General features: G+C 45.4%; 1 long non-coding RNA gene across 1 annotated transcript in view; it reads left to right on the top strand.

Moving 5' to 3' along the window:
• LOC108586925 overlaps nucleotides 1–14,793 on the top strand; it is a 34,636-nt gene extending 19,843 nt beyond the window's left edge. Inside the window, exon 3 of the long non-coding RNA XR_004185094.1 lies at nucleotides 13,574–14,793. This is a non-coding gene — a long non-coding RNA (uncharacterized LOC108586925). The remainder of the gene's footprint in view (nucleotides 1–13,573) is intronic.
• The last annotated feature ends 5,683 nt before the right edge of the window (nucleotides 14,794–20,476 follow it).

The following is a 20,476-nucleotide window of genomic DNA, read 5'->3' as shown; positions in this document are numbered from 1 at the left end:
TCAGAGGTCTTGGGGGAACAGGTGCACTGTCAATGAGCAGTAATATTTTGAAATGAATCTTTTCTTCTGAGCAGTAGATCTCAACAGTGGGGTTAAAATATTCAGTAAACCGTGCCATAAACAGATGTGCTGTCATCCCGGCTTTGTTCCATTTCTAGAGCATGGGCAGAGTAGATTGAGCACAGTACTTAGGGGCCCTAGGATTTTTAGAATAGTAAATGAGCATTGGCTTCAACTGACAGTCACCATCTGCATTAGCCCCTAATGAGAGACTCTTCATTCCCACCTCATGTGATTTGGGGATGGAGGATGACTCTCCCAACTCATGGCTCCCTCCCTGCCCAGGATCTGCAAGTAAATAATCTTTGAACTTGTTTCCTTTTGTGGAGGTGCATTGAATTTGTGCCTTGCATCCAAAGAACCAGGGGCTACCTTAGGCTGGGTTTTCGCCAGGTTACCAGGGAGAATACAAGGTCAGGTTCCCAGAGCCAATGGTCAGGCAGGCACAAACAGACACGGGTCGGACAGGAGTCACAGTGGTCTATACATCTGGCAGTCTAAACAAGTTTCCTGTGTGAGGGACCCCCGGTCACAATTCAGGCAAGTAGGCATTAGGCCATCTGCCAGCTAAAAGAAGCGTTTTGTGAAAGACACACTGTAAACACCCACATCCAGTCCCCCTTTGTTTCCCATTAGGGCTGGGTGGCTAGCTGCTCTGGCACTGGACCTCAGTTTAGCTGGGGGATCTCAAAACATCTTCGCCCCGTATATTTACTTATTAAGTTATATCAGTGCAGACTCTCAGATTTTATTTCAACCAAAAGCCATAGTCTGTTATTGTATATATATATGTGTGTGTGTGTGTGTGTGTGTGTGTGTGTGTGTGTGTGTGTGCTCGATTTGCTCTATGTTTGCCCATTGGAGGCCCCCTCAAGCTGGCTCTTGAATGTTCTTAATGGTATATGTCCCGAATTCTTTGAGTATTTTCTGTCACAGAGGGATGTTCTGGGGTCATCTACTACTTTTCCTGCCCCAGGCCAGGAATTAGCCAGTTCTTCAAGGAAACTTTTTTTTGTTGTTGTTTGTTTTTTTTAAATAACGCCTCATATAAAGACACCAAAGATAATGAGAGAGCCAAGGAGAGCTTCCAGGAGAAAAGATAGAGACAAAGCAAAAGAAACAGATACAAGTTACTTGGCAAAAGCAGAGACTAACCAGGGAGATAAGAACTTAAAAAACAATCAACGTGCTATCATTAATATTTTTAGAGCCAAGAGAAGCTGTTGAATCCATTTAAGAAGAACAAGATGCCATGACAAAGGAATGATCAGGGAAGAAAAAAACTCCTGGATGTTAAACGTTTGAGAGCATAATTAAAAAGCTCAATTATGAGGGGTTATAAGATAAAGCTGAGGGAGTATCTAGAAAGGTACAGCAAGAAGACAGAGATGGAAAATGTATAAGCAAAAATACAACAAATCAGAGGTCCAAATTCTGAAAGGTGGGGGTTCTGGAGAAAGGGGGCAGGAAAAACAGAGGTGAGGTCCCTGGTACTAGCGGGCTGGGTGTAGGCAGACATGAGTAAATCAGGCCTCTTATGGAAGGAGGGATAGAGCTTCCTGCTTTGGGATGTTGAAAGGGCTGCTGGCCAGTAGTGTGCTAGCAAAATTTTAGTAACCAACTCTCCAAAAATATATGTGTATTTATACATACAGAACTTCATTATAAATTTTACCCATATGAGTAACACCAGATTTACAATAATAAAATATACAATATTCGTTAGTGTAAATTCTAAATTGCCAATTGATTTTCTCAGGATTCTTTCATTGTTTTTTGCCAATCTCATATCTGTGGTTAACTGATGGTTGTGATTTGACCATAACTTGACAGATGGAATTGGATCTCAATCTGCTCTTTTTCTTTTTCTTTTTTTTTTTTGAGTCAGAGTCTCTCTCTGTCGTCCAGGCTGGAGTGCAGTGGCACAATCTCGGCTCACTGCAAGCTCCGCCTCCTGGGTTCATGCCATTCTCCTGCCTCAGCCTCCCAAGTAGCTGGGACTACAGGCGCCCGTCACCACGCCTGGCTAATTTTTTGTATTTTTAGTAGAGATGGGGTTTCACCGTGTTAGCCAGGATGGTCTCGATATCCTGACCTTGTGATCCGCCCACCTCGGTCTCCCAAAGTGCTGAGATTACAGGCTATATAATTTAATTTTTAATAATAGTGATGTTTACCAACTGGCTTGCAAGATACTTCCAAATTTAATGTTTGGCTCGTGATTGTAATCTGGTATGAGTCAGCTCCAGCACAGCACTGCTGCTGGGTGAAAAAGGGCACAACTCTGCTCTAAGTAGCCCCTAACAGAATCTATACCAACAGTGGAGATGACTGGTAGGCAGTTAGAAGGAAAGACTTCTATGGTAAAGACTGCTGGTCCCCAATACCCATAAAACTCTCAATTCATTGTTGAACATATGGTTGACTAGAATACAGACTGCACTCTCCAGTCTTCCTTGCGGCTAGATGTAGCCAGGTTACTATATTCCGGTCAATGAGATGTAAGTGGAAGTTTTGATGCTCAAAACTTACGTGAGATGTCCTTAAGAGATTGGATGTGCCCTTCTCCCCTTTATTCTTTTCCCTTTGGATGGAATGTGGGCATAAATGTTTCTACCAGCAGCTGCCTTAAATCCTGAGCCCTTCAAATGGAGACTAAGCATAGCAGAGAAATGGGACAGAAGCCTGGGTCCCCCTCATATGGAAGATTTTACTAATCATTCACTGACTACTTCTGGACTTCTTGGAGATAAAGAAAGAACAAAACTCTCCTTGCATTTAAGCCATTGATAACAGATGCACCTTCCTGCCAAGTTTTTAAGGCCGTGTGTAGAAATTCACATCCTGGAAGACTGATTCATTTATTGGCCTGAAGAATGTAGTGGGTTGGATCTGCTTATCTCAAAGCTCCTCTCCAAACTGTGGGCATCTATTGTCCTAACTGGAGGTGACTAATAATGGATTTGACCTCTGCAGGCAGTAATAAGTTCCCCCATTACTCGAAGTGTTCATGCAGAAACTAGATGTGATGTTATAATGATCTATCAATATCTGCTCCTAATAGTCTCTGATGTTTGTGAGGAAAGAGGCCTTGTTTGAATTGTTTACAGCTGAAACTTCAGAACCTTGTCCTCAGTTGATGCCCAGTAAATAATTGATGAATGAGTAAATTAACAAATAAACAGATATAATCTCTGAGAAATATCATGGTGAAAAGAGCACTGGCATCAAATTTGGATAGACTCCCCCCGGCCTTTTTTTGACTAGGTGTTGCTCTGGCGCCCAGGCTGGAGCGCAGTAGCACGATCTTGGCTCACTGCAGCCTCGACCTTCCAGACTCAAGCAATTCTCCTACCTCAGCCTCCCAAGTAGCTGGGATTGCAGGCGCTTGCCACCACACCCAGCTGATTTTTGTATTTTTTGTAGAAGTGGGATTTCGCCATATCGCCGAGGCAGGTTTAGAATCCCTAGGCTCAAGTGATCCTCTCACTTTGGCCTCACAAATTTCTGGAATTATAGGCTTGGGCCACTGCACCCAGCACAGGTCTGTTTTTTATCCCAGCTTACTACCTGTGATACCAGTGCTCTCTCTGCCCAGCCCCTCTGCTTTTTTAGAATTGGGACTCACTCTGACCCATTCTCATGGTTGCCATAGAAATGTCATATTCTTCAGAAACCTCAGCTTTGGCCACAATTGTTTGCTGGGGATTGGGGAGGGTGCATGACACTGGGTTGATCAGCATCCTTCCCTGGGAATTTGAAATTGGGACTCAGAGATTCTTATGAGATATAAATTTGGGAGTTATTTGTTTCAGGAATATTTTGTCCTGTGGTTTTGGAAATAGAGAAAACTGAGGCAGATGTTAAGAGAAAATTATTGTCATTAAATTTTTTTGACACCAACAGAAAGAAATTCCTGGCTGGTGCCGTGGCTCACGCCTGTTATCCCAGTACTTTGGGAGGCCGAGGCGGGTGGATCACGAGGTCAGGAGATCAAGACCATCCTGGCTAACACAGTGAAACCCCATCTCTACTAAAAATAAAAAAATTAGTCAGCCGTGGTGACGGGTGCCTGTAGTCCCAGCTACTTGGGTGGATGAGGCAGGAGAATGGTGAGAACCCAGGAGGCGGAGCTTGCAGTGAGCCAAGATTGTGCCACTGCACTCCAGCCTGGGTGACAGAGCGATACTCTGTCTCCAAAAAAAAAAAAAAAAAAAAAAAGGAATTCCTGGGCTCCCTATAGTGCTCCAGGCCCTGGTCTGGTCTGATCCTGATGAAACGGGAGGAGTTCCCTTATCCCCCTCACAGGGTGTGAAGCAGGAGTGTGGCTTGCTTCTTTGGTGCACCGCTGCTCAAACTCCTCGAGGGAGCATGCAGAGGGCAGGTCATGGGGCTCTGACGCCATAGCAGTATCTAGGGTTGAGTGCTTACAGCTCCCGAAGCCCCAGTGGGCATGTGTTACAGTGCACTCTTTCAGTTTTGTGGTCTGCAGGTGGCTCGTGTTAATCAGCTCAATTAGACCCTCAGTTAGCCTTATCACATGGACAGAGGGCTTTCTGTATCCCGGGATCTTGCCCTAGTGTACTGGAAAAATCAGATCACACGTGGGCTTGGAGGATGAGCACAAGGTTTTATTGTGTCGTGGAGGTAGCTCTCAGCGAGGTGGATGGGGAGTCAGAAGGGGGATGGAGTGGGAAGGTGGTCTTCCGGTGGACTTGGGCTCCTGACCGAAGTCTGCATTGTCCCGCCTCAATGGCCTGTAGTGTCTGCTGGTGTCTGTTGGTGTGCTCTTCTGCTCCTCTTGATGTACAGCTGCTTGTGTGTGTGCCTGCTATGGTCCCAGGTTTTTAATGGGCACAGAATGGGGGGTGTAATGGGCCAGAGTGGTCTTGGAAAATGCAATATTTGGGCACAAAAACAAGAGTGCTTGTCCTCACTTAGGTCTGTGGGCACAGGCCTGAGGGTGGAGCCCTTGCTAGGGACCCTGCCCTTCTGTATCCAGCACTTCCCTGCCTCCTTTTTGTATCTCAAACCATCTGTTCTTGGGATTTTGAGATTTCCTATAGCCTTATAATCCCTTTTGGTTTCAGCTGACTTCAGGGGGCGTCTGTTCCTTACCAGCAAGAGTCCCAACTAACATGCAAATAACCAAGATCTCCCAAGGAAAGTAGGTGGAGGGAGAAGAGCAGGTGGCCTAGGATAGAAGCCTGAGGACCACCATAATGTTACTCCCATGTGGGGAGGGGAAGAGGGCTCTGCAAAAAAGACTGAGGAGCAGGAGGAAAATCAGGAAAGGTGGTTGCAAATGCAACCAGGACAAGGAATGATGGAAAAGAGTCCACTGCAACATGAGGATGCATGGGGACCTTGAGAACAGTGCTGGGTGAATGCGGATGAAGTCAGGCTGCAGGTGATGCAGAGAAAGTGTGCAAATGAGGAAGTTCATCTATGAGGGTAGATACCTCTGGAGGAAGCTTGGCTGTGAAACAGGATAAGGAGGAGGAGACTGGTAAAGCTCAAGGGAAAAAGGTTGAGGGAGGTTCTCTCTCTCTCTCTCTCTCGCTCGCTCACTCTCGCTCTCTCTTTCTCTTTAGGGCAGAAGAGACTTGAGGGTGTTTATAGATTGAGGGGCAATGTTAATGATGCCCAGTTGAGAGGAGCTGATGTGTGCTTCCTGAGGATCCAGGCACTGGGGACAGGCTGGACTTGGACAGAGGAAGGATGCTTATCTTCTAAGATGGAAGGGGAGGCAGCAGGAGTGGTTTATAGTGTACGAGGGGAGTGTGGGGTGCTTCCAGCCTGATGCCTCAGTCTTCCTGTTGGAGTGAGAGGTGAGCACAGCAGGTGGGGCTGAATGAGCTGGAGGAGAGTGGTGCAGGCATCTTGAAAGGGGAATGGGAGGAAGTGCTTACAGAGAGTGAGCCAAGGGTGGGGCAGTGTGGGGGCCCTGCCGTGGTGGACCAGGTGTCTTGGAGCCTTCTGCACAGCAGCGAGGCCTACTTCAGCCAGTGCAGGAGCTGAGCAGGTAGATGGTGGGGTGGGGGTGGGGATCACTGGGCTGTGGACTAGGAGGGCAGGAGTGCAGGATGTTGTGAGGGCTGGTTCAGATGATCCACCTGGGGTCACCCAGGTAACAGGGGAAGGAGCAGTGGGATCAGCTGAGAGAAAAGAGCAGGGGAGAGGCCCAGAGGCCCTCAGGTGGTCCAAGGCTGCAGAATGCTGCCAAAGAGCTCCCGGGAGGCAGGTGAGGGGAATGGCATATATTTGGTGGATTCTGAAGGTGGGGTTAGTCTCTAGACAAAGTTAGAATTCAGTCTGTGGCCAAGGTCAGGCTCAGGCTGTAACCACAGTCATGGCTCAGTCTTAGCAGGTCTCTGTCTGGGGTTATTTTTGTGCTCACTGTATGATCTGGGAAAAGTTGAGCATCTCTCCTGGTGAAGCGGACTGACCTCTGCACAACTAAAGGCTTAAATCCAGGCCTGTCCGTTCACACACTTGGGAACCAGCCAGCAGACCCTAGGCTGAGCAGAGTGGAGTTATCAGAGATTTCTTTCGACTTTCTTGGGGAAGTCTCTTCCCTGTCATCTCTGTATGTACCACTAGAAGGCAGCAGAGACTTGACTAATGGAAAATGCCAGCACTTTAACCCAGCAACAGGCTGAAACCCGTGCCAAGTCTGACTCACAGGATCGGGGGCTGGGGAAGGATTTCCCAACTCTACCTGCACCACCACTTGGTCCAGGCACAACCTTCTTGCTGAGATCAGCTCCAAGGGTCAGAGGTCCAGACTCTGGAACCCTGACACTGACGCCAACCCCTAACAAGGGGCCCTTACCCTGCCTCAACTCTGACCCTATCTCTCTGGCCAGATCATCAGTCCTGGAGACTGGGAGTGGGGTTTGATTGCCTCTGTACCCCCAGTGCCTAGCACAGAGCCCAGCACCGAGTGGGTGCTTAGGAAATGTTTATCCAAGCAGCACTTGGAGGGTGGAGCAGTGCAGTATATTGGAAAACGCCTGGCTTTGGGATCAGATAGATCTGATTTAAAGTCTGGGTCTAGCTGTGTGATCTTAAGTAAGTCACTCAGCCTCTCTGAGCCTCTAACTCGCCATCTGTTTAGAGGAAATACTGGCACCTAAGTTGAAGGGCTGTTGTGAGGATTAAATGAAATGACCCAGGGATGTACCCAGTACCAGAGACCAGTTGCTTAATGAAGGCAGCAGTTATTATGATGCAGTTTTGAGGGATGGTAAGTAACCGGGTGTGGTAGAGGAATCGGTGGGAGATGAAAGATGTGATTGTCAGAGGAGGCTGGAGGTCACAAAGGAGCCTGAATGCCACGTTAAGGACGTGGGTTTTTCTTCTGTCTGCAACCGGGAGCCCCCGAGGAGCTCTTGATCTACTTGGTGAGATGGAAATATGATACAAGACATGGGAAAACCTTTCTCTCAGCTCTTTGTCAGCCTCACTTATTGAGAATTCAGCACACACGTGCGACTTAGAAATTATTTCAAATCTGTAAGAGTTGCAAGTATAATAGAGAGAATAGCCACATCCTTTTTACCCAGAATCACCTATTGCAAATGGTCACATTTGCTGTATCACTTCTTCTCTCTCTCTCTTATTTATTATTCCCGAACTGCTTGAGAGTAAGTTAACCCTTCACCTATAAATACATCAGTGTATGTTTTTAAAGAATAAGAATATTCTCTTATGTAGGCACGGGACACTTCCCAACTTCAGTAAATTTAACATTGATACAATGCTTTTGTCAATGACTGTTGTGTGCAGAATATTGGCCCCCCAAAAGATGTTCACATCCTAAATAAATCTGTGTTGTTTTAAGGCACTAGATTTGTGATAATTTGTTATAGCAGCAATGCAAAACTAACACGAATATATGCATCAATTCTGACTGTATTCCGATTTTGTCGATTGGCCCAGTAATGTTCTTTATAGCATTTTGTCTCTCTAGTATGTGATTCTGTCTGCAATCACTTATCTTACTTAGTTGTCACATTTCATTAGTCTCCTACAACTTAGAACAGTTCCTTAGCATTTCTTCATGTTTTGACAATGACATTTTTGAAGATAGTCTGTCCACCCTCCTCCTCACCTCCTGTACCCCCAGCTTCTTTTTCAATGGACTGTTTTGGGTTTGTCTGATGTTTCCCTGTGATTAGATTCAGGTGATGCATTGCTGGCTGGAGCACGGAATAACAATGACACTGAGGTGTCCTTCTCAGGGTAACATCTAGAGGCAAGCAATGTCCATGTACCTCTCATTGATGATGTTAATTTTGATCCCCTGGTCTATGTGTTTTAAATTTTTTAAAATGCTGGGAACACAGGGAAGTATCTCACCTGCTCCCTTCACCTGTGTTCCACATGGTGGGAACTGGTACGATTTGTATCATGATTGTCACTGCTCTCCTGGGAACTGGGCACTGGGAGTTAAGAAACACCTAATCCTTGCCCTTGAGGATTATACAGAAAGAAGCTGCCTGGCTAGTGGGAAGACAGGCAAGTAGACTCATTCATTTATTCATGCATTCATTCCACAGATATATACTGAGCACCTATGTGGGCCAAGCTAGGATACAAGGTGAACATGAGAGAACAGCTGGTACTTACCTTCATGATGCCTCCAGTCTAGTGGAGAAGATGATTAAAGGAGTGATATATCCCCAGCACCTAGAACTGTACCTGCCACATAGTAGCTGCTCAGTAAATAGGGGTTGACTGAATGAATAAATTACTGCACATCACAGCAGCACCAGTTCTTCCCTACAAGTCATGTTTTGCCTCTGTTCCTTTCACAGGCAAAGAAACTGAGGCTGAGAGAGTGGAAATAGCCCTCTGTCCCTAACCAGGTGGCCTTGGGGGTTGCAGGCCCTGATCTTCCCAAGCAGAACTGGGCCAGCAAGTTGGTTTCCTGTTTGTGAGCATCTGGGGGTTGGGCGCACTGGGGAAGGAGCTGGCTCCGCCGCCTTCTGGCTGGGCTGCCTCCTCTCCCCATCCTGCTCTGGGGCCTGGGGGCGCTTGATTGGGCCTGTGGTTATTTAGTCAGTGATAATATTGGATTTACTTTCATCTCTGAATTGCATCAAATGTCGCCAGTGACATTTAGCTGACACACAAGGAGGAAGCTGGCATTTTTAGACTGTCAGCGTGTTACAGATGTAGAAGTGGATTGTGTCGGGGCATCTGGCTTATTGTTAATTAGATGGAGCCAGCAAGGCCTCCTCCGCGAGCGGCTGGATAAGCCCCACCGTAGCTCCTGCTTCAAACCAACTTCAGATCCCCTCCCAGAAATTAACAAGGCTCTGACAGCTTTCCCATTGTGATAGGGAATTCATTTCAGAAGTTTGGGGATCAAATGACAAAGTGAATTGTTCTCCATCTGTGGATTTCTTTTATATTTCAATTATGCCCTGTCAACTTACTGTCCTTGTCTTTTGCAACTGGAGAGATAAAGTGAAGGGAAAACAGCCAGATTTGGACAGCAATTCACATTAGTTTAACAGTTACACATTCAACAGATGTTTATCGAATGCTTACTAGCTGCCTGAACCCTGGTTCATCCTTTAACCTCTCTGCCTCAGTTTTCTTATCTGTTAATTGGGATAATTATAGTCCCACCTCATAGGGTTGTTGTGAGGATTAAACGAATTAAAATACTCAAAGGGCTTGGAAGAGAGCCTGGTACATAGTAGACACCATGTATTTTCTACAGCCATGACTGCCACTATTATTATGATAATTAGTGTGGTGGGTACTGAGAAGTGTCAGAACATACCCTCCCTTCCCTCAAGTAACTTACAATCTGATGGAGCAGATGGACACATCCACAACCAACTCTTCCAAGTCTAAGATTGTATTATTTTGGGATTCTATGATTATGAGACATGAAAGTTCAACAATTCCCTATTTTTAAGATTCTCTCATAGTCTTTATATTCTCTGGGTCTATGATTCTAGGGTTCTGTGATTCAAAGTGCCAAGAAGTGATCTGAAGTGACAAACGCTGGCTTGATGTTTGTCAAACCCATTTCCCTTTCTTCCTGGGCACACAGACTGTTTCTGCAGCCTCCCTTACAGTTAGATGTGTCTGTGTGGCTGAGTTCTGGCAAAGGAAGGTGGGCAGATGTGACATTAGCCACTGCCAGGCCTCGCCCCTGAAACATCCAATGGAATCCCCCATGCCTTCTTTTTCTCCATTTCCTGGCTGGATGGAGGGCACACCAAAGACCTATTGGGGGCAGAGCCACAATATGGAAGGAGCCTGGGTTCCTGAAGGAGCACATGGAAGGTTGTCCAACAAGGAATGTGAGCAGGAAATACACTGTCATTGTGTTAAGCCATTGAGATTTCAGAATTTATCTAACTTGGCAACTGGAGAAATTTTAATAAATTCAGGCACTCTTTAGAAGTTAAAATGAGTCAGAGGTCACAGAAGTTTGGGACAGGTGAGAAGGCAGGTCCGAACTTTTCCTGATAGAACCTCTTCACATCCTTTGCCTATTATCTGCACCAGCTCTCTGTGCAGTTGGGGCATGACGTCCCAAATGTCCAGTTCCAGGCCTACCCCATTCAGAGCCACCTCAGCTCTCAGCAGGTGGGGCATAAGGCTGTCTGATATGATCACACGGTGTGGCCAAGGTCTCTGCCTCTCCTCACCCTGCAACAAATACAGAAACCCTGACTAGAGTTGAGGTTGTCATTACTCTGACCATGGGGCCAGGGACCCCACCCTGTGGGCAGGTCCAGGTCACTTTCCCTTTCTCTTTTGGAGTTAGCTGGGCCCAACTTACCCTGTCCCTCTCTCACCTTCTCTCTCTTGTCACTGGGCACCCGCACAACTCCTACTCCCCAGATCCCTCCACCTTGAGTATGCTTGCCAGAAGAGAGTCTGTTCCTTGTCAAAGGAAACTTTTGTAATTTGTGCTTAAACTGCACTGGGAAAGATTGCGTTTTCAGCTTGCATTAGTTTGATAAATAAATGGACACAAAAATTAAGAACTTTGCTTCTGCCAGAGCCTGGCTGGGATCTGAACAACTTGGGATCTGAACTTTAAAGAATTTCAGCCACTAGGCTACAGGAGGAGAGGGACATGTGGAAGACCCTCCCCCTTCTCCATCCAGCAAGTGAGCTCCTAAGTCACCTCCTCCAGGGTGTCTTCCATGATTCTGTCAGAGTTAGCTGCTCCTTTCTCTGTGCCTCAGCTTCCTCATCTGTAAACGGCAGATGCCTATTCACAGGGACATGCTAGGGATTAAATGAGTTACTACAGGTCACATGGTTCAGAAGAGGGCCTAGCCCTAGTCAGCACCCAGTTCTGTTAGCTGAGGTTGTTGCTAGTGTTGGTGTTACGATGGCTCACCAGGACTCCAGTTTGCAAGGAGATGCACTGGTTTTCTGGGAGAAAGATGGGTAAAGAAAACTCTGACCTAAGGACGCCAATATTATTCTTTCAATTGAAGAAAAGGGAACAAAACCTGTCCCCGGAATCTGGGAAAGGAGTCCAGGTAGGAACTGAATTCAGTGATCTGTCTTCAGAGGAGAGGAACTTCTGAACAGGGACTCTGACATGTATTTCAGGCCAGACTTCCAGCAAATACTTGTCCCAGGTTCTTGAAGAGAATGGGACACATGTTCTGTGGAAGCCCATTAATAAGAACTGGAACAATCTGGACGTCAGACACTTTATACCTTAAGAAGCTGAAGTTCAGAGAGGTTAAGTCACCTCCCCAAGGTCACGCAGCCATTAATTGGCAGAGCTAATTCTAGCTGCAGTCTGAGAGACTCAATTGTTCCGATCTTTTCTTTGATCTTGGCCAGGGCTACACGGGAGAGGGCAACAGCTGCAGAGGTGGAGAACTCGAGAGGTCTCTAGGCAGGCAGTGCTGCGAGGGCAGCTGGAAAGCTCTGAATGTCACCAAACAGAAATCACGAGTCTGCCCAGGGGCCAGGAGAAGGAGTTTGGAGTCTCATGGACTCATTATTCCCTCTCCCAGGGATGGCCTTCCCCTCCAGCTGGCATGGCAGGGAAGCCAGCAATATTGCACAGGATGCTTGCTCTCTGCAGATTAGTGCTTGTTTGCAAGGGCCGTGTACACTACACATTTGCTCTATGTAAATAACAAAATAAAAGGCAGGCACTGGCACTGTGCAGTTCCGCAGTCCCTGTGTAATTCTGCTGTCCTTTGGAGCAGGAGGCTTCCAACAGAAAGATGTTTAGCTACTAATGGATTCTACCTGAGTTGCCATCTAAACAGCAAACACCTTTGCAGCTGCATAAAATCTTTCCCATTTCAGGTGGGTGGCCAGGGAGAAAGAAAAGGCGAGCTGGGCGGAGTGGGCTTTACATGCTGTTATTTTTAGGACATGAGGGAGGGCCTTAGAGGTTTGAGCTGGTGTGGGTGTTACAGAGGGAGGTCTTTCAGGTTGGACATGCTCTCTAAAAATGGAAAGAGGCCACAAAAACGTGATGATTCTTTAATGGCAGAGCCTGAGATAAAGGGCTAAAATATTTATGTCACCTTTTTAACCCGAGTTTTATAGGGATGAAATTTAGCATCTATCTTCCATTATGTGTTGTCAACCTTACAGCTGCACCCAGTTATGGAGCTGTTATAATGTGCAGCAGACAGTTTTATTTCTCTTGTTTACACGAGTCCTGTCTGCCATCTGACTGAGTCCCTGACACGCATGTCTATGGTAATTCGCTTGAACACCTGTATATTAAAGGTGGCCTTGGTGACACGGAGCTTTGAATAGATTGGAGGTCTTTTTTTCCCTCATGGCTGCTGCAAAGTCAGAATATATGTGTTCAACCGATCTCTGATTAATGGTGAACTCATAAATAACCTCAGGATGTGAACGAAGCTCAGGAGGCAGCCGAGTCAAACCGAGGGAGGGGAGATCATTTGATGGCATCTGGCACGAGTTTGGGGCAGCCTCACAAAGCAGCAAAGGCACACATTTCCCAGCGAGACAGAACTGGGCTGCAGTCTCAGATCTGCCACATTTGACTGTGAGCCTAGGGAAGTCACTTTACCTCGCTGAGCTTCAGCTCTCTTATCTATGGAATGATAATAGTCCCTGCCTCACGGGGATGAGATGACACAGGGGATGTAAAGTTCCAGCAACAAGTGGTTGATCCACAATGTTGGTTTTTATCCCCTTTGGGGACAGCTGGTTTTAATCTGTCTTAGGTTTGCTGTATTTCTGTATTTTCTTTCTCTCTGTGTATGTCTACTGACTTACAAGCTGGGCTGAGTAGAACAAAGACTCCAGGTGTGAGGATATTGTGTGTCCTGTTTTCTACCAAAAATCTGACTGACATGGTTGAGGTTTAGAATGTAGTGGTACAGACTGTTTCTTACATAGGTAATTCTTCAGCTATAGATTAAAACTTCAAGGACCTGGTCCTTGGTTCACAGTAGGTCCTCACTAACTCTTTGTGGTAGAATGCTGGCTAATGAATTGACAACTAATCTCCATCATCCAGGGGCTCCATATTTGAGCTCCACAGGGAACACATATTCACCGCCTGCTGCGCAGAAGTGGCTGAGCAGATAGCAACCACACCTTGGACACAGAGAGCCCTTCTGCTTCCTTGGATAAAGGTTCTGCACAACGTGACACAGGTACGCTGAGCAAAGAGGGACTAATGGTCTGGGAAGTCAGGAAGGCTTCCTAGAACAGGTGACATTTGAGCTGGGTCTTGAAGATGAGTAGCTCTTCAAAGAGGAAGAAGGAGAAGGAGAAGGAGGAAAAGAGTGCCCTGGGTCAAAAGCACATGCAAACCCCAGACGCATGAGAGTTGAGCTTTAGTCTGCATCCTGAGTGAAATCTAAGAGTATTCAGACAGCAGCTCTGTGCCCCCAGGAGTAGCCCGTGCTTCAGACAGGCAGAGTTTGGCCACAGAGCTGCACCTGAGGATGCTGTCCATCATGGTAATAACTTAAGTAGCATTTATGGAGCACTTACTCCTATGTACTTGGCACTGTAGGTGCTTTACACATATTAACTCCTTCAATCTCCATCAATTTATGAGATAGCCACTACATATCCCCACTTTAGAGATGAGAAAACTGATGCCCAGAGGCCAAATAACTTGCTGAAGGTCATGGAGCTAAAGATGACAAGTGCCCCTAATCTCCCTTTCTTTCAGAAGATGTGGGCTCATTTTAGTGCACTCACTTACTTGATGTCTTCCATGAGAGAAGTGTGCTGCCCACAAATTTATTGTATGATAAAGTCAGAATGAGCCACTAATTTGGAAATCATTGTTCAGCTGGGAATGGGGAGGAGAGGGAAGAAGAAATTGTATGTGATGACAAGATGGAAAATTAGAGGTGGCTAAAACTAAGTGATATTACTCACACGTCTCAGCCCTCCCCCACACACCTGTTTTTCTTCCTGTTTCTTCCTTTGTTCTCCCTCCTGGTTTTTAGTAGGGCTGGGCACAGGTTGCTGGTGATAAGAACCCCAGAGAATGACAGTGTCCAGGGTGGTCTACCTGCTGCCACTGACCTAAAAGGCAGTGACAATTCCTTGGTCCAGGAGTCACTCTCATTTCTGCTTTCCTCCTTTCTCTTTTTCTCCTGAGGCTCAAGTTTAAATCATGTTTTCTCCCCTCACTTGTTGAAGGCATTTGGTGAAGGGGATCAGGGGGTTTGTCAGTAGGGATGGTGGGTGCAGGCGGCTGTGGGACAGAGGCAGAGAGAAGGAAGAGAGTGGGAGGAGGAGGGAGGAGGAGATGGGAGCGAAGGAGGGGAGTGGGATGAAACTGGAGAGAATGGGAAGGGGAGGCCAAGAGGAGAGAAGGAGAAGTGGGTAAATGAGAGAGAAGGGGAAGGTGTCGGATAGTTGATTTCCTCTTAGCGCTCTGGAGACCCTCTTCTCCCTGCCTCTCTATCTGCCTCTGAGTTTCAGAAGGTGGAGGTTTTCCTTCTGGTCCACAAACCCCAGTACCTGGGAAAGGCCTGGTACTGGACTCTGGGTATCCATCTAGGTAGTTCTGAACAGCACTGTTGGCTCAGTGACTGTGGAAGTAAACTGATTGGACCTGCTCACTGGAAGGGGCTGGGTGACCATCAGCAAGTGTGAGAGAGGCTCAGTCTGTGATTCTAGAAGAGGGATGGCCTGGGATAGGGTGGGTGGTGCTGAGCTTTAGACTCCAAGTAGACCTGTGTTCAGATCCCAGCTTCTGCCAAGTAGCTGGGACTACAGACACGTGCCACCACACCTGGATGACTTAATTTTTAATGATATTAATAAATTGTTAAAATTTTAAGGTAGGTTAGGGTATTTGTTTGAAACAGAAAAAAATCCTTGCTTTTTAGAGATACATGTTGAAATATTTAGGAATAAAATGAATGGAATTTGATTTTTTTTTTTAAATGGAGTTTCGCTCTTGTCACCTAGGTTGGAGTACAATGGCGCCATCTAGGCTCACTGCAACCTCTGCCTCCTGGGTTCAAGCAATTCTCCTGCCTCAGCCTCCTGAGTAGCTGGGATTACAGGCACCTGCCACCATTCCTGGTTAATTTTTGTATTTTCAGTAGAGACATGGTTTCACCATGTTGGCCAGGCTGGTCTGGAACGCCTGACCTCAGGTGATCCACCTGCCTCGGCCTCCCAAAGTGCTGAGATTACAGGCGTGGGCCACCACACCTGGCTGGAATTTGATTTTTAAAAAACTCAACAACCCAAGTGTTTGGAAGGGGTGATTGAGTAGAAATGTAGAGGAATCAACACTGGCCAGGGATTGGTACATGATGAAGTTGGGAGACAGGTACATGCAGGTTCCCCATTCTCCCTACTTTTGTATATTTTTGAAAATGTCCATAACGAAAATTTTAAAAAAGTATTGAGAGGCTTGTTTACACCATGACGAAGTGGAATTTATGGCAGGTATGAAAGGCTGGTTCAACACTTGAAAATTAATTATTGTGATTCATATTAACAGGCTAAAGAAGAAAAATCACACAACTGTATCAAGAGATGCAGAAAAGGCATTTGACATAATCCAACATCCATTAATGATAAAAAAATTCTTGGCAAGCTAGGAATAGAGGGAAATCTCCTCAACTTGATAAAGAACACCTACAAACAAACAAACAAACAAAAAACTACTGCTAACCTTATATTTGATGAGAAACTAGAAGCTTTCCTACTAAGGAATAAAGCAAGCATGTCCCATCTCTTCACTTCTTTTCAACATAGCATTAGAATTTCTAGTCGATCTGACAAGATAAGAAAAGAAAATAAAAAGTTTAAGATTGGGAAGGAAGAAATGAAACTGTCTTCGTTCACAGATGACATGATCATCTGTGTAGTAAATCTGAAAGAACTGATACAAAAAAACCAAGACAAAGCAAACTTCTGGAACTAATAAGCAATTTTAGCAAGGTTGCAGGATACATGGTTAATATATAAAAGTTAATGATTTTTCCATATGCCAGCAACTAACACATGGAATTTGAAATGAAAAGCACATTACCATTTACATTAACACCGTGAAAAATGATATACTGAGGTATAAATCTAACAAAATATTTAAAACATCTATGTGAGAAAAACTATAAAGCTCTGATGAAAGAACAGAAGAACTAAATAAATGGAGATATATTCCATGTTCATGGATAGACAGACTCAATATTATCTATTTGAAAGTTCTTCCTAACTTAATCTATAGATTCAATACAATCTCAGTGAAAATCCCAGCAAGTTATTTTGTAGATATTGACAAACTGATTCTAAAGTTTATATGGAGAGGTAAATCACATAGGATAGCCAACACAATACTGAAGGAGATAAACAAAGTTAAAGGATTGATGTTACGTGACTTCGAAACTTACTACAAAGACACAGTAATCAAGATGGTGTGATATTGGCAAAATAGACAAATAGATCATTGGAACAGAACAGAGAGCCTCAAAATAGAATCACATAAGTATGGTCAACTGACCTTTGACAAAGGAGCAAAGGCAATATGATGGAGAAAAGACAGTCTTTTCAACAAAAGGTGCTAGAACAACTGAACCTCCACATGCAAAAAACAGATCTAGACATAGACCTTAAACTTTTCGAAAATTAACTCATTTTTGTTAATTTTGTGAAAGGATCATAAATTTAAATGTAAAATGAAAGTGACAAAACTCCTAGAAGATAGCATACGAGAAAATCTATACACCTTTGGGTATGGCAATGATGTTTTAGATAAAACACCAAAGACACGATCCATGAAAGAAATAATTGATAGGCTGGACTTCATCAAAATTTAAAATTTCTGCTCTGTGAAAGACATTGTCAAGAGAATAAGACAACTCACAAACTGAGAGAAAATATTTGCAAAATATACATCAAATAAAGGATTATTATCCAAAACACACAAAGAACTCTTAAAACTCAACAGTAAGAAAATGAACAACCCTATTTTAAAAATGGGCAAAAGACCTGAATACACACTTCACTAAAAAAGATGCCAAGTGGGGAACGAAGGATGAACAGGTGGAGCACAAAGGATTTCTAGGGCAGTGGAAATACTCTGTATGATACTGTAATGGTGGATGTGTGTTATTATAAATTTGTCCAAACCTAAAGACAACACCAAGAGTGAACCCTAATGTGAATTATGGACTTTGGGTGACAATGACTTGTCACTGTAGGTTCACTGATTGTAAAAAATGTAGCCCTCTAATGCAGGATGGTGATAGTGGGACAGGCTGTGTGTGGGGGCAGAGGGTATACAGGAACTCTCTGCTCAATTTTGCTGTGAACCAAAACTGCTTAAAAAATAAATTTTGTGAAAAATATATTGATAAGTTTGGAGTCAAGTCCACCTTGGTTCGAGGCTAGGTTTGTCACTGACTTGTCAGTGACTTTGAGCAAGATTCATAAACTTTCTGAGCCTCAGTTTCTCCCAACTGTAAAAGAAAAGATAGTGGAGAATAGTGATCACTTAAAAATAAAAAATACGTGAAATAGTTAGAGCTGTTTTGGGCTCCTAACAGTGTTAGTTAGGATAGGCATATGGTATAGTGGTTGTAAGTGTAAACTCTGTAACTGGACTTGCTGCTATGGTGTCAGTTCCAGCTTTGTCACTTAGGAGCTGTGTAACCTTGGGCACGATACTGACCCTCTCTAGATTCCTCAGTTTAACCTGAGACAGTACAGGCTGAAGATGTCAAGTCTTAGAGACCTGTAAGGCAGGCCATATGGTCTGGGCTTCTCTGCTTCACTCCAGTGGAATCCTGGCTAAAAGAGAAAGGTAAAAATGACAGGGTGAGGCAGGGTAAGTAACAAAGCTAACATTTATTGAAACCTACTGTGTTCCATATTTATTCATTTACTTCATAAGAATTTAACTGAACACCTATCATGTGCTAGGGGCCACTCTAGTTGCAAACAAGACAGAGGGCCCTTATGGAGCTTATATTCTCGTGGGGCAGACAGACAGCAGGCAACTGAATGGATGAATAGGTTGACTTTCGTTTGTGATATTACCCTGGAGTTGAGGGGGATGCTGAAATGGAGGGAACTGGAACACCTCCTCCAGGCTGGATGGTCAGAGAAGCCTTCCCTGAGAAACCTTTGACTCATCTAAGGTTTGAAGGGCGACAAGGAGAAGCGAGCCGTGTGAAGGTCTGGGAGAGGATCATTCCAGGCCCTGGCCTAGGAATTGGTTATATTATTTCATGTAATTCTCACAATTAGCCTCAGGTAAAATTATGCCTCTTTCAGAGGCTGAAAGGCTAAGTTACTTGCTTGAGGAAGTGGTAGAGATAAATTGAGCCCAGGTCATCAGATACAATGTGCCCTTTCAGGTAGTGTTTTTGAAAGAAAACAAAGGTAAAAACTCAGCATTTTATCTCAGAGAAATAAAATAATAAATTGGCAGCTGTCGTGAATGTTGCTGTCTTAAAAACAATTCTCCCCATAAATGGGTCCTCAAGGCAGATTTCCCTCTTCCCTACCTGTGCCTGGGCCAGCTTCTTAGTCCAGAAGACCTTTCTTGCTTCTGCACGCCCATCCACATCCTCCCATCTCTTGGGGCCCAACTCCAGCTCCACTTCTCAGGAGACCTTCCAGGAGGGCTCCAGGCCCTGACAACTACAGGAAATGTCTTCCAGAGAGGGAACGAATTTTGTCCAAGGTCACAGGAAAGGGGTGTCAGAGTCAGGAGGTCAGACTCATATGTAGGCCTCCTCCTGACCCCCAGGGAAGGGCCCTTCCTCCCTCCCCCGGGAGCACCACCCCAGCTACTGGGCCTCCTCACCCCATGTCCAGTCGGCAGCTGTGCGTTGCCTTCTGCAGGCTTGTTTCCGCCCCCTCCCTCTCCACACTCAGATTTCCTTCTGGGAGGAAAGAGCTTTTTTTTTCGCAGAGATGACTCTGTTCTTGTGGTCATAGATTACTCTTGACACCTAATTACTGTATATCATCATGCCATAAAATAATGATTGGAGGTGTCACTGTCCCAAATTTGCGCTCATAAAATACGTGTTCTTTTTGTTTTCCTCCTCTGCATTTGTCTGGGAGAAAAGACAGGCAAATTTATTCCAACTTTTTAGAGGAACTTTAAAGCACAGGAACAGAAGAATTTTAGAGGTGGGTGGTTTTAAAAATACCCTGCAGAGGGAGGAGGCCTCGGCCCAGCTGATTTTATGTGGCCTAGGGAGAAAATGAAGACCTTGGCTAAGACACTGTCTCCTTCCAGCCTGCATTTCTTTGTCTTTGCCTGCCTGGCAAAAACCTCTCCTCCATCTTTTTCTCCCCAGCCCTCCGCTCCCCCATCGCCTCTACCCCACATCAGGCCCCTCTAAGGAAACACTGGAATGTGGTGGAAAAGATTCCCATTCTAATGTTACCCAGACTTGGTTTCAAATCTTGCCTCTGCTGCTCACCAGCCCTGTGACCTTGGGTAAGCTTGCCGCTTCCGAGTCTTGGTCCCATCACATAGACAATGGGGAATAATAAATACTACTCTGCCTCACACAGCTGCTCTGGGGATTAAGAATAAAATCGTAGATGTAAAGCATCTAGTAAGGGATCTGCCACAAAAGAAGGGCTCAACAAACGTCTGCTGCTTGTCCAGCCCACCAAAGTTCTCCTGTTTGTTCTCCTAGAATCCATCCTTACCTGATTAACATCTCCCTTCTCTGGCAAGCTCAGGCTGCAATCAGGAGTCCGGAGGAAAGCCATCTGATTAAACTGGCTGGCACGGGGGAAAAGCGGCTGAGATCCACGCAGCCCTCTGAGGGGCATCAACAAGGACATTTTGAAAGGACAATCTGATTTGTCACAGGGAGGAACCAGTGAAGTTAGCTTGTTCCACTGCTCTGGCTGCACAGGGAGACCCCCACAAGACCCCTGCAGGTGGCTTTCCAGCCTCTTGTCCACC

The sequence above is a fragment of the Papio anubis genome, chromosome 1 (assembly GCF_008728515.1).
Source record: "Papio anubis isolate 15944 chromosome 1, Panubis1.0, whole genome shotgun sequence".
Lineage (NCBI taxonomy): Eukaryota > Metazoa > Chordata > Mammalia > Primates > Cercopithecidae > Papio > Papio anubis.
Note: the sequence above shows the minus strand (reverse complement) of the source record. Positions and strands in the feature narration are given on the sequence as shown.